Raw genomic sequence first — 13,415 nt, 5'->3', positions numbered from 1 at the left:
CCTTTTGGGACAGGACAAAACAGCCAAGAAAAAGTAGAACGTGACAACAGAAAAAAATAGTCTGAAGTTCAAGTAGTGACCAAAGTCAATATTGACATTAGAGGAAAGATATTCATTTTAACAGTGTTTGGCTGCAATTACCTCCCTGAATTTGCTTGCTGAAATTATGGAACAACTATACAGATTTAAAATACTTGCTGAAATGTCAGCATATAAAGAAAATTTTATTCATATGTAATAAGTTTTTCATGCTTTTTTGGCAAACTTTCTTTTCATATACACAATTTATTTCTAGTGTTCATGACATGCATACCACATTTATTGTTTTAAAAATTCTTCTCCTTTTTAATATACTGGGGAACTGAATGGATACTAGGCGGTACATTTTAAATTAAAAAATTCCCCTGAAAAATTAAATTAGAGCATGAAATATTGGTTTATCCCTGAAGTAAAACCTCCAGAATATAAAAACTGTCATACTTAATTGAGAAAGTGATCCATCTAGTCTTGTATCCAGTCACTGACTTTAGTAGTAGTAGTTGCAATATGAATTTATACATTAATTTGCAGCAGGAAAATTTTCTTATACCTCCATTAGGTGGATTTATATCATGGGCATATTTAAAGCAAAATAATAATATTTATAGTCCCTGTTAAATGTTAAGGAGTATAGATGTACCCCACCAACAGCACTGACTGCTAGTTGATGGGGTGAAGGAATTCTGCCCCAACTGAAGACGGAAAGGACCCTGCCAAGGGGCTGTACCTACAGTCACTCCACTCCTCCCAGCACACAATTCAAGATGCTGGTAAGGTGTGATCACATCCCCAAATCCTGCAACTTTGCAGGTGATTGACACTGTCAACCTTCAGGTGCAAAGTCAGAGTGGCAAAGTCAGGTGATTTCAGCACTGGAGAAATGATGAACATATTAAGAACTGCTGATGGGGGAGGCTGTATAATTTTCATCTGTACTACTACAAAATATTTTCTATATTCATTATATAATTTGGATGGGCAACAAATTAATTGGAATAACATTTGAGTGATATAGTTTGTTCATTTTGCCGGTAATGAGATTTTGAGAGTATCAGCCATTTATTTTTGTGACCTTCAGATTTTTAATCCCATCAAGTGGACCTCCTTCTCATGAAGAGAATGGAGATTTTTTTTTAATACTTTTTCTTCATTCCTATATGTTTTTTATAGAATCAGTCTTTATATATTTGCAACTAACTTATTCACTGTCTGACTTTCCTATTTCCTAATTTATTTTTTTTTTTTATTATTTTTTTTATTTTTTTTATTTTTTTTTTTGTGGTTGCGTTAGACTGAGAAGAATGACCTATTTAAAACTGGACTATATCAGGGACAGATTAGAAGAAAATCTCAGAGGACATTTCATTCTTTTCATCTGTGCTATATTAAAAAATATGAAAAACTGTAAAATTATGCAATTTTTCTTTGCACTTGAATCATAGCTCTTATCATCTAAGGATTTTTGCCCTGAACAAACTGTACCACCAGACTGAGGGAATTTTTCAGTTCACTCATTGGTTCCTTCAGAATACTGGCAAGGGACACACTGCAGTAAGGAAACAGCTTTTCTAGCATATCATACCTCACATTTAAAGCACTGACTCAGCAAGAAGTAGAGAGACACATCTCATCAGCTCAGTTTAACTCTGTGTCTATTAAATTGAGCTATGTTATGCTTAGTCATAACAAAGAAATTGTCAGTTGCATCTTCCACATTCCCACAGGGTGTTTAAAATCTAATGTTTTTTCTTGTGTTGTGGTTCTGTTCCTGGTTGCAGATATGCTAGGACCACTTAGCCTGTTGCTTTCTGCTACCACAGCACTCGCTCTTTGCAAGCTCTTTGTAAGCTCTTCTAGGGGTTGTACACAATTTAGGGCTTCTTTCTTATCACAGACCTTGTGGCATCCACCACAGACCATCAATGACAGATCATTCCCAAGCTAATGCCTTCAGCTGCATGCAAGCTAATGTAAAAGAAGAGTGGAATGGATATACAGGGGTCCAAACAGTGCTAATAAGTTGTCATGTGAGTTATGAGGACACTATCCCTCATATCTACATGTAGTAAGTCCAGATTAAAGATAATGGTTCAAAATCTCCTGTTATTTATCATTTTCGCATGTAGTGAATTCTGCTTCATTTTCTCACTACCTGATGCATATAAAACCAGCTCAGCTTGAATGTTACACTCAATTATTCTGAACACTTCATTAAATACAATGCTTGTTCTGCTGGAGTTTCTGGGGTGATGAATGTACTTTTCTGGCCCTTTGAAACTGCTACAGAAAATTCTGTTTAAGCACAGCCTTCCACATTTATCTTTGTCTGGAAATCTTCCCCTTGCTTATGGTCAGTGCTGCAGACCATATTACTGTGCTCTTCTCGTTTGGGGGAGAAATAAATTATGCTTTCCCCTGAATCAAGGGAATCATCAAAACAGGCTACCTTGCTACATTTTTTGTTTCTGGTATATGATCAGACAGAAGAACAGATTTCAAGATGTATAAATGGCAGATCATTGGAAGAGTCTGATCAGTTATTTGTCATATTATATATATTATTGTATATACAATTTGCAAAGTCACACAGTACATGCTTTTATCATGCTAGCTCTGCTTCTGCTTGCTAGAGGTCTGCTATGTTTTTTTCTTTTTTTTATACAGTCTAATTTTTATAGGATTTCCCAGAATCACAGAACTGCTGAGACTCTCGAGTTCACCTTTTCTAATGCCCTTGCAGAAAACAGGGCCTAAGACCAGTAGGGCTGTTCAGTGTCTTCTCCCAACAGGTTTTGAATACCTCCAAGGATGGAATATACGCAGCCTTCTTGGGCAAACTCTGTGTTTGATCACCATCATAGTAAAAATGTTTTCTGACCCTAAAAGTAATTTGTGCTATTTCAGTTTGTGTCCATTGAGTCTTGTCCTTTCACACAGCAGCACTGAAAAAATGGCAGCAGCAGTGGCTCTGGGTAGGTAACAGATTCAAATTTAGTTTGGACAAGCAGCTGCTGAAACATTTGGATAATCCAGTTACTGTTTTCCCACTGAGACTGCTAACTGAGTAATAATTATTATGAAAAGTTAGAGATGAAAATTGTGTGTTTTCAGAGATTTTAATTGAATTTCACTCCCCATTCAAAACTCAACCCTTGCTTTTTCTCCAGTGAGCCAAAAGGAGGTAAATAGATAGCAAATGTTATAGATGAGAGGTAGATATAGATAACTGCTTATATTTACTAAAAGGTAAAAAAATCTTACAGTGTTATGATATCTGACAAAGATAAAAAGTAAAATATATGATCTGTGCAGTGCCATATGATCACAATGAAATTAGTCTCTGACTTACTTCAGTATTTAAACAGGGTTCTATCTAAATGGGCTGGAGAGTTATATAATAAAACTTTTCATGCTGAATGGCTCACAGGATTGCTCCAGTGATTTTGTTTCTTGTGTTTCTTGTAACTATTTATTTATTTATTTATTTATTTATTTATTTTTAATGTATCTACTGCTATATTAGCTATTAGGGATTTTTTTTTTTTTAAACACATTCTAGTTTCTTCAGAAAAAAAAAAAAAAAAAAAAAACAAAAAACAAAACAAAAAAAAAAAAACAAACAAAACAAAACAAAACAAAAAAAACCAAAAAAACCCAACGAAACAAGGTGATACTAGGTGTGATAGTCTAGATATTTTCTGCCCAAACAAAACATCCTGTATTTGCACTTAAATAAGACTTGGGTTTGACTCTGTGAAGAAATGTCAACCATATAATTCCATATCCTCTTCACCAACAGGGCTGTATGGCCGTCTGTTAAAATTTTATAGCAACTGATATCTATTTGTGAGCTCTTAAAAAAAAAAAAAAAGTGCATTTATGAATGTGCTTGTGGGTTTGAACAGAAGTGAATTGAGATGATCTGTACAGAAGCTGCTCAGTTAGTCCATTACACAGTATTTGCCCCTCATTTTTTAAAGTGATGAACACCAGCATGCTGTAGCCTCCTTCATCCTGACATCAAAGAAATTTTGGGTTGTTGTGTTCATTACATGGTTGCCTCCAGCTGGTGAAAATCACTGTGGAAGAGTGATACTCTACCCAAGTACAGGTCCTTTGAGAAAACTTGGCTGCCAAGTGTTTCAAAGAAATCCAGTTTGGTCCAGAGAAGATATTGGTAATTTTGACAGTTCCATTTTTCACTTAAGATCCTAGCACTGAAGACTGGCATTGGAAGTCATGGTCATATTTTAATTAGTTTGAAAATAATAATGGTCAACATAAAGAACACTGAAAATTAAAAATGCTAGTTCCAAGCTTTATTTAGTTGTATGAAGACATACATACAATTAAGTACCATTGTAGACATGTAATGGAGTCAGGATTCACGTCCATGAAATGGTAGCCACAATTTATCTACAGCAGTAGTGATCCTTCCAATAACCGTAATACACAGGGTAAAAAATGAACCACACCCTAGTGTCTAGTATATACTAATTTACACAGAGGCAAAAATCTAAATTAAAAGAAATGTTTAATCATTTTGATAGAGAGTTGGGATTTATCTTCCTTTAACATGAACAGCTTATAACTGAAGTGATGAAAAATATCCAGTTATTAAAAATATGCTCTTTGCTGCTTCTGTTTATGGTCTAATAATTCCAACACTGTAATAAGAGAATTAACAGGAGAACAATATTTTTCACCCATATTTTTTACCATTAACTTTATGGTAAAAAGAATAAGTCAAAATTATTCATTAAGTATATCTGATTGGGCAGGGTCTTCCAATATTCCTAGTTTTGGGATATTGTTTAAAATTTACCACAAACAGAAACAAAGCATTTACCTGTAGCACAACTGGATGATTTTCTACTGCTCTCGTCCACATTTCCTGATGTTAAACAACAGGTGTAAAGCTTTTGTCATAATTTTATATGTGGTAAAACGCCCATCTGAGCATCCTAGGATATAACTGGATCATTATTGTGCTTGATATTGACATTGAAGAGTGACCTTGGTACCCTCATTTTTTTGTGTGTGTGTATTATTCCAGTTGGCTTAAGTCTATAAATTGCTCTCTATGGTGTGCTGTAATTTAACTCTGTGAAAAGTGAACAAACAAAAACAACATAGGAAACAAGCCTGGAAAACATAATTTTATTTTAAAGTTGTTTAGAAATGAGGATAGCTCGAAAAGATGCAGGGGTTTATTCACAATACACTCTTGAAAGAGCTGGCTTCTGGCTCTGCTAGGCTTTCATTGCTTAAGGATGCAGTCACCTTTTACCTGAGATTATCCTATTGACATCACAAAGCATCTTAAAGATCTGTGTTTTGGACTACCCTTTGACACCCAGTAAGATTCATAAGTCTGTAGTATAAACAGCTTAGAAGTGGGTTTTTCTGTACTTTTCCCTTGCTACCCCATTATTTTTTTCCAGATCTTCCATCTTTGAAACTCCTTTTCAACAGGATGGAGCTTACTGTAATTACTGAATTACACCTGGGGAGTAGAGAGGGCATGACATTATAAAAAAAAAGAGTCCTAAACTTCAGTAAACTGGAGATCTATACTTTCTTACTTAGGGCCGTTTTTATAAGAGCTCAGCTGCAGAATTACTTTTTCTTTTAAGGCACCTGAATCTTTCCGTTGTTTAACTGCTTTAAACTTCATGGAAGGAAATCACTTTAGATACATGCCTCAGTTCAGTACAATTTCTCTCTCTTTAATGGGATGCTCAAAAATATTTCTTAATTTTTAAATGGATTGAGTCTCATGGGTGTAGAGAAAGGCCACAGGAGAAGTTGGTCAAGATCATCACGATGCAATAACACAAACAGTGACTTAGCAACACCTATGTATATTTCACCAGGTATGTTTATTTCCAATCAATAATTTCATCATCTCCCAGCAGAAAAGGACTTGGGGGTCCAAGTTGACAGGCCCATGGACATGACCCAGCAGTGACCCTAAGAGGCTAAGAAGGCTGGTGGCATCCTGACCTGTATCAGCAATAGTGTGGCCAGCAGGACCAGGGCAGTGATTGTCCCCCTGAAATCGACTCTGGTGAGGCCACACTTCGAGTTTTGTGCTCAGTTTTGGGACCCTCACTAGAGGAAAGGCACTGAAGTGGTGGACTATGTCCAGATAAGGGCAACAAAGCTGGTGAACCTTTTAAGTTGCAAATTGGATAATGGGAGTATGAGTGATCACACTCTGTCTTGAGAGGGAGACTGGTAGACAATTCCTGGGACAATCCCAACTGGGTCTTGCATGTAGTTAAATGAAATATTACACAGGAGTTCAGCAACTGGAATTTTAGAAATACTGCCCTAGCAACTTTTGCATGAGATAGGTAGATAGATACATACATACATAATACATACATACACACACAGATACATGTAGTGGTGTGGTTTCGGTTTTATCAGTTTTATATATGTATTTGTTCTTTGCTTTTATGCTGTTTTATATAAGTTATAATAATTTGTTCCATGTACTCCATGTTTTACCCCTTTATGGTTTACCCCAGTTATTGTTATTAATCAATCATCATTTATGTGACACCTGGGTCCAGTCAACCACTTTGAAGCCTCACTCTGGGTCTAGAAAGTTCCAGCGAGGGTGTCGAGTGATTGGGCAGGGCCCCCATTATTCCCTCCCTTGTGTTATTGATTTGTTATAATATTTGTCATTTACGTAGAGGGTCACACCCTTCACACCCTGGATTGGTTCCACACTGTACCCTACCCCCCGCACCTCCCCTGGTTATAAGGTGTTGTACAGAGAGGATCCCTGCTCTGGTGGGCAAACTCTCTGGAGGTGAGGTGGTCCCACGTGGACGTCAATAAACCCCAGCTGCTGTTCCCCATCAGAGTCCTTCCTTCTCTTCCTCGTCTCTGCTCACGCTTCTGCGGGTCAAAGACCCACAGGATAGGGGACGTATCCCAGGATACGGAACCGTACCTATTCTGCAGCTGGTGCCAGGGCTGGCCAGGCAACACAGGACACGGGTCCTGAGAGACACACTGGACCAATGCAGATACATACATACATACACACATAAAGAGGATTTGATACCTGATTCATATACACTCTGTTCCATCCTCTGAAAAACTGTATTTGACAGTAACCATAGCAGCAAAACTGATTAGGCATACTTGAAATACCAAATGACATAATTGAATTTTTATTTAGGGTTTCAATAAAGGAAACCTAATACTGTAAAAAAATATATTCAGCTCTATTCTAAAATATTTTGGTGGATGAAATGGCTGAAATAGTAAAATTTTTAACAGAATCAAAATATTACTTTTTTCATACAGTCTTAAGAAATTATAGTCAGCATTGTGTGGCTGAACTCAGGAAAGTAACCTTCAGTAGTGTCCGTAATTCCGTTTTTTTTGGTTTTTTTTTTTTTTTTTTTTTTTAGCTCTGTCTTATGGCCTACATGTTTTACATCTGTCCAAGCACCTTCTGCTTCTGCTGTGTTGTTTCTCAGAGCATGTGTTGTTTCAAGACAGATGCAAAGCAGTTATTATGGTGCTTCTGTTACTTGATGTACTGCTGAAAACTACTCAAAATGAGGGAATATCACACTCTGGGAATCTACAGATGAAGAATTTCTGGAGTCCCTCTTTGCTTACCTTAAGCAAAGAGTTATCTTTAAAATGCTAGGACTTCTCATACTTATCTCCAAATGGAAGATATTTAATGGCTATTGCAGTGTAGAAGACATCATTAGAGTGAATTAAATACATGGAAATTCATCTCATACCTTTGCTCTCTAAGAATTTATAAAGCAGATAGGATAATTTCTTTTTCCATATGACTTATACAGTCCTGCATACACACTCCTGGAAGCAGGAACTGAAACATACTACTATTCACACTTTAAATTAGCCTTGCTACATTTAGAATACAATTTTCACCTGTTTCTTCCTGGGTTTTTTGTGAGTTATTATCATATTTAATCAAAGAATCATTGTATGTCTATGTTCCAACTTGCTTTCAACTTTACTTCTTCAACATTACTACTTCTATTAGGTATAAGCCCAAAGCTGAGAAATGAGCATCAATATCTCAGTTTGTGGATTATTTCATTCACCTTACATGATAGGTTCTGGGAGTGTTTAAAATAGCAAAGAAAGGCAGTCATGCATTTCCAAATATATGAGTTAGGTAGGTTGAGTTGTAAGAAGGGATTTCCAGAGACTCCTCATCTGACATAAGCTGTGACCATTTAAAGAGGCACAGGGAGAATTCCTACTCTCTATTTCAGTTAACCAGACACAAGCCAGCAGAGAGAAAACAAAGATACTATTTAATTTTGTATAAAATATAAGTTATTCTTGGTGGCAGGACATACTGAAATTATACTACTGACATGGGTGAACCTCACTTTCTCTGAATTTCAGCCAAACTTTGGTCTGCAATCTTGTTTGTCAATATATCCTTAGGTATCTAGGGCAACCTAATACTTCCTAATTTTGTCTGATTTAACTTACCTAAGACAGTTTGTCTCAATTTAATTGCCCACACATAGGCATGCCATACCGTTTGGATGTTAAATTATTCCTCACAGCATTCACTTATTGCTTCAGAAAAAATAAACAAAAATCCAGGTTTCTAAACTATAGAGTATTGTCTTCTTGCTTGGGAAGTTTCTAATCCATGACTTCTGGAATCTGAAAGTCTGTGTGGTTTCATGGTATGCACTGACACGTTATTATTTATTATTGTTGAAGGTCTTAACATCATATCAAGCTTCCCTGGGTACTTCAGGAATTACTGTCCTTGAAAATTCTGCATGCTTAGCAGGTGTGATATGTCAGCATTACAGAAAAAAAAAGAAAAAGCAACAACATCAGAAAAATGTTACAACTGTTCTAGGAAAGCCTATCTACTAATAAATTAAACAGAACTCAAAAAAAAAAAAGCTCCAAAAGAGCTTTTGTAGTAACTTCACAGTTTTCATAGTTATTAATGAAACAAAGAAGATGTGTAACATATATTTTACAAATATTTGAATACAATGAATACTGCGAACTCATTTTTAATCAAGTGAGGCTGAAACAGATATAGGTCTAAAATAAGAAATAGTTTATGCTTTCTTTTTTATATTAATCTGTTATTAGAAAATAGACTTTATGAATTTTTTGAGAAAAGAGCTTTGAAATGCATTACAAGAAAGGAAAAATAATTGAACTTATCAATTACTATATAATCAGTATACTTTCCCATGTATAATCTACTCCTTGATGAATACATCCTATTTTAGAAGAAAAAAAAAAAATTGAAAATACATTCTCATATAATGAATACATACCCTCAGATGACTTAAGCAAAATCAGAGGTAGTGGCAGAAGAGGATCAAAAGCAGAGATGTCAGTAGCAGAAATAAAATTGTTTGAGAAAATGCACTGATACTTATATGCATCTCAAGCATGTGTGTTTAACTGCTGCTGAATTATGAAGATGAGGAATTATTAGGGTTTATGTTCATACAATCACACCAAAAATTTACCATTTTGAACAATTGTACCTATTTAATCTTAGAATGTGGAGTTATAAGCTTTGGAGACAGTCATAAAAATATTTAAAAGCAAAAACTGAACTGTAGCTGAATTATGCCTTGATTTAACACATTTATTGACTTATATCAACATTTTACCTAGCACTGATTAATCCTGCTTCCACAGGTGGTTTGAAGAGATCCTTGTGGAAACAGAACTCTTCAAACCTGTCTGGAGTCATCTCTTGACTGTTCAAATAAAATTGATCATTCTGGGCTTTCTTCACTTACGGAAATTAAAAGCATTATTATGTTAGAGAGGTGCAAGCCACTTTTTAACCCTCTGCAGGGACAGTAATCTTCCCACCCTGAAGCAGAGATGTTTCACTACCAGAAACAGAAAACCAATCCAAACCAAACCAAACCAAACCAAAAAAAAAAAAAAAACCAACCCAAAATACAAAACAAAAATGCATGCGCACACATACACACGCACACACACGCACACACATACACACACAAAAAAAAAGGGTTTGGATCCATGATAAAATGAAGGTGTTAATTAATTTTTTTCATAAGAAACATGCTCAAACCACACACTTTTAATGCATCATTGTGTTCCATCAATGGACAGATGTTTCTTCTGTTCCCAGAAAAAATTCCTTAACAAGTATTTGAATGAACAATAAAAATAGTTTGAAGAAAGGTAGCAAATATTTTATTTAAAAAATATATAACTAATTAAAACAATTTCTTAAAAAAGTTACTGCACAAAAACTAGTTAAAAGCCAACTTATAATGGACTATTGTATTTTAACTCTTTTAGGCAGTTAAAAGCAAAGCAATGTTTCACTGTGTTCCAGTACAATTAGGGAAAGAATTGGAAGACCAAAAGTAGGAAAACTCATTGATTGAGTTATAGACAGTTTGATAAGTAAAGCAAAATCTGAACTTTGAAGCAAATGAAAATAACTAATTCATTCACTATTTCCCAACCACAGGCTGGTGTCCAGGGTTCTCCAAAAATAGGATTCCATCCCATGATCACCTGGGAACACAAATGACAGTGCTACCTTCTTCTTCCCTCAGATTTTATCATTTAACCTGATTCCATATGGTGTGGGATACCCTTTTTGTCAGTTAGGGTCAACTGCCCTGGCTGTGTTCCCTCCCAGATTTCCTGTGCACTCCTCACTGGTGGGGTGGTGTGAGGTGTGGAAAATGCCCTGACTCTGTATAAGCACTGCTCAGCAACAGCTAAAACATCTTGCTGTCATCAACAGTGTTTCCAGCAACTATTGTTGTAATTGCTACAAATCACTATATTTTTATTATATATATTCAATAAATTATATATATATATATGTGTGTATATATATATAAAAATCACTTGATATGTTTAGATTAACCTCTGGTAATGGAGCCCTATACATGTTCCCCCAAATGTGTTAGTATCTTGGTCTGTATCAAATTTCTTGACTGGTCTCTGAAAGAAAAGATGAGGTGGTGTATATCTTGGTCTCTGTCATGAAGTCATGAAGTGAACTTGTGCCACAGGATCTCTGGAGAAAATAATACAGTCTGCAATGTGAACATTTAATTTTTCACAAGCAGCCAAATAAAAAAGGTAAATTTATTGTTCTCAAATGACTATAAAATAAAGAGCTATCAAAACTAATTTATTTTCCTGGAGGAATTTGTAGAATATTTCTTAGTATGAATTTTTAAATATATACTATACTATTTGATACTTTAATTAAAACAGAATTTCAGGAAATCTTTGCAATAGAGGATATGTTTGTCCAAATTGTCCTCTGGGGTACAATTCCTCTCTAAGAGGACATAAATGAATAATGTCTTCATATTCTTAAAATCTGTAATCTTTTTAAAATACAAAAATATTATCTGTGCATAAAAACTGTCAAACTGGAATTATTAACTATTACAGTGAAGATAAGAAAGTTCTTTGATCTCAATTTAATCTTTCTCTATCTTTATTTTTCATAAGGAAATGAAAACAAAAATAAATATTTATCAGTTTAGGTAAAACACTATGTCAGAACTGACAAAGTATCAGTTTATTGGAAAAGAGAGAAAAATCTATTTTCCCTTAATTTTAAGTGTTGTTTTTAACAAATCCACGTGTACTATTAAAGTCAAAATCCATATGATAGAGAGATAAGAAATCCAAATACAATTTGTCATGTATGGTAGATTTGCAAATATTTTCAAGTATTTTCTAATGGTTTTGAGATTTATGAATTAATCTAATAGCTTAAGAATAAAAGACAGACATATTAACATGCATAAGGGTACAGAAAAGAGATGTACAACATACTTTTTCCTCATGTAACCCACCAGTTCCACAAAACAATAGACAAAAACAATACCTATATCTACAACAAAGTAAATGTACAGAAAATTTTGACTCTTTATCCTATTAAATTTTTATTTTGCTGCACTTCCCTGAGGAAATGTCTTGAATACAATCACAAGATGTTAATTTTTCCATCAGAATATCTTCTTGCATCCGCTCTTTTCCTTTTGCAGCAAATCTGGAGAGATAGGTTGTGACACTGGTAACCGTGTGTATGAATTAAATATTTCCTATCTCTGATTCAGCATTAGAACAAATGCAGGCTGAAAGATGACAACAGAGATGTGAGTAGCACTTCTTTTTCCTCAGAGAATCTTTCAGGAATGGTGGAAAGCAACTATTTCCTGAAAATCCCAAAAAATTTGAAAGTGTGTTTAAATCTGGTTCTTCTACTTTCATGTTGAGGAAGAACTGAGAATATCACAAATAAAGTGTTTGTTGGTGCTTTTGAGAGTTTTGTGGATTTTTTTTTTTTTTTTAATTTTTTTTTTTTTTTTGTGGAGTGTTTGTCTGGGATAGAATGGGTCTCATAACCATATAGATAGAATCAATGTGTAAAGTAATTTTTTCATCCTGCCCCATGATTTTATTATAAGTATAGCTATAAAGAAATCTTGAATAACTGAATAGTCAAAAAAGTGATGTCTTCCACTTTCCACCCACATCATAAGTGTGGCAATAAATGTGACAAGACCCTCTTAAGCAAGAGATTACAAAGTGGTTTTTAAGGTCAGAAATCAACTGACCTTAGAGTTAAAGGGACATCCTTTCGCCTCACATAAGGTTCTTATCTAAATAAAATTCTAACAGTATATCCTCTTGAGCTTTAGTGCGTGCTATATACTATAGAATATAAAATGAAGTTTTAGGAATCTCATCTTTTTCATCCTCACATCCTTTACAGAAACTTGTAAATAAATTTGCTGTACTAATAGTGAATAAACAGTCCTTAAACTGAACAAAAAATTTTAGTGAAGACTTGTTTCACCAATTCTTGATACAGAAAAAAAAAAAAAAAAGCCAACAATCAAACAACAACAAAAGTATTTTAAAGAAAATCAGAAATTCTGAAAATATATTTTATTTGAGGGAAAACAGAAGTTCTTACATAAAAATTCCAGAATTTTTTTCATGCAATTTATCTATTCACAACAGTCCAGGTAGGAAGATTTTGTAACATGTATCATTTTGAACTACCATAAAAATTAGATTACTAAATTATCTTAAAAGGCAAAACGAAACTATATCAGAAAGAGATGGCAAATAGTTTTCTCGGCTGAGTTTTGTTTGTTTGTTTGTTTTGTTTTGTTTTATGATGGCACGTAGTTTGCAATGATATATGTCCTGAGTAAGTCCCTAGAAATCTACCTATTTATTCTCTGGCCCAGCAATGAGTAGCAGATCCATCTTTCTGGCCTGCCCTCAGGCCATTAACAACTCTGCAGCTCACTGGCCAAACTTGGAAATTAGGCATCTGTGTG

The sequence above is a fragment of the Chamaea fasciata genome, unplaced genomic scaffold (assembly GCF_029207755.1).
Source record: "Chamaea fasciata isolate MVZ Bird 193981 ecotype frontalis unplaced genomic scaffold, bChaFas1.0.hap1 SCAF_2, whole genome shotgun sequence".
In the NCBI taxonomy this organism is placed as follows: domain Eukaryota; kingdom Metazoa; phylum Chordata; class Aves; order Passeriformes; family Sylviidae; genus Chamaea; species Chamaea fasciata.
This window is presented reverse-complemented; position numbering follows the sequence as displayed.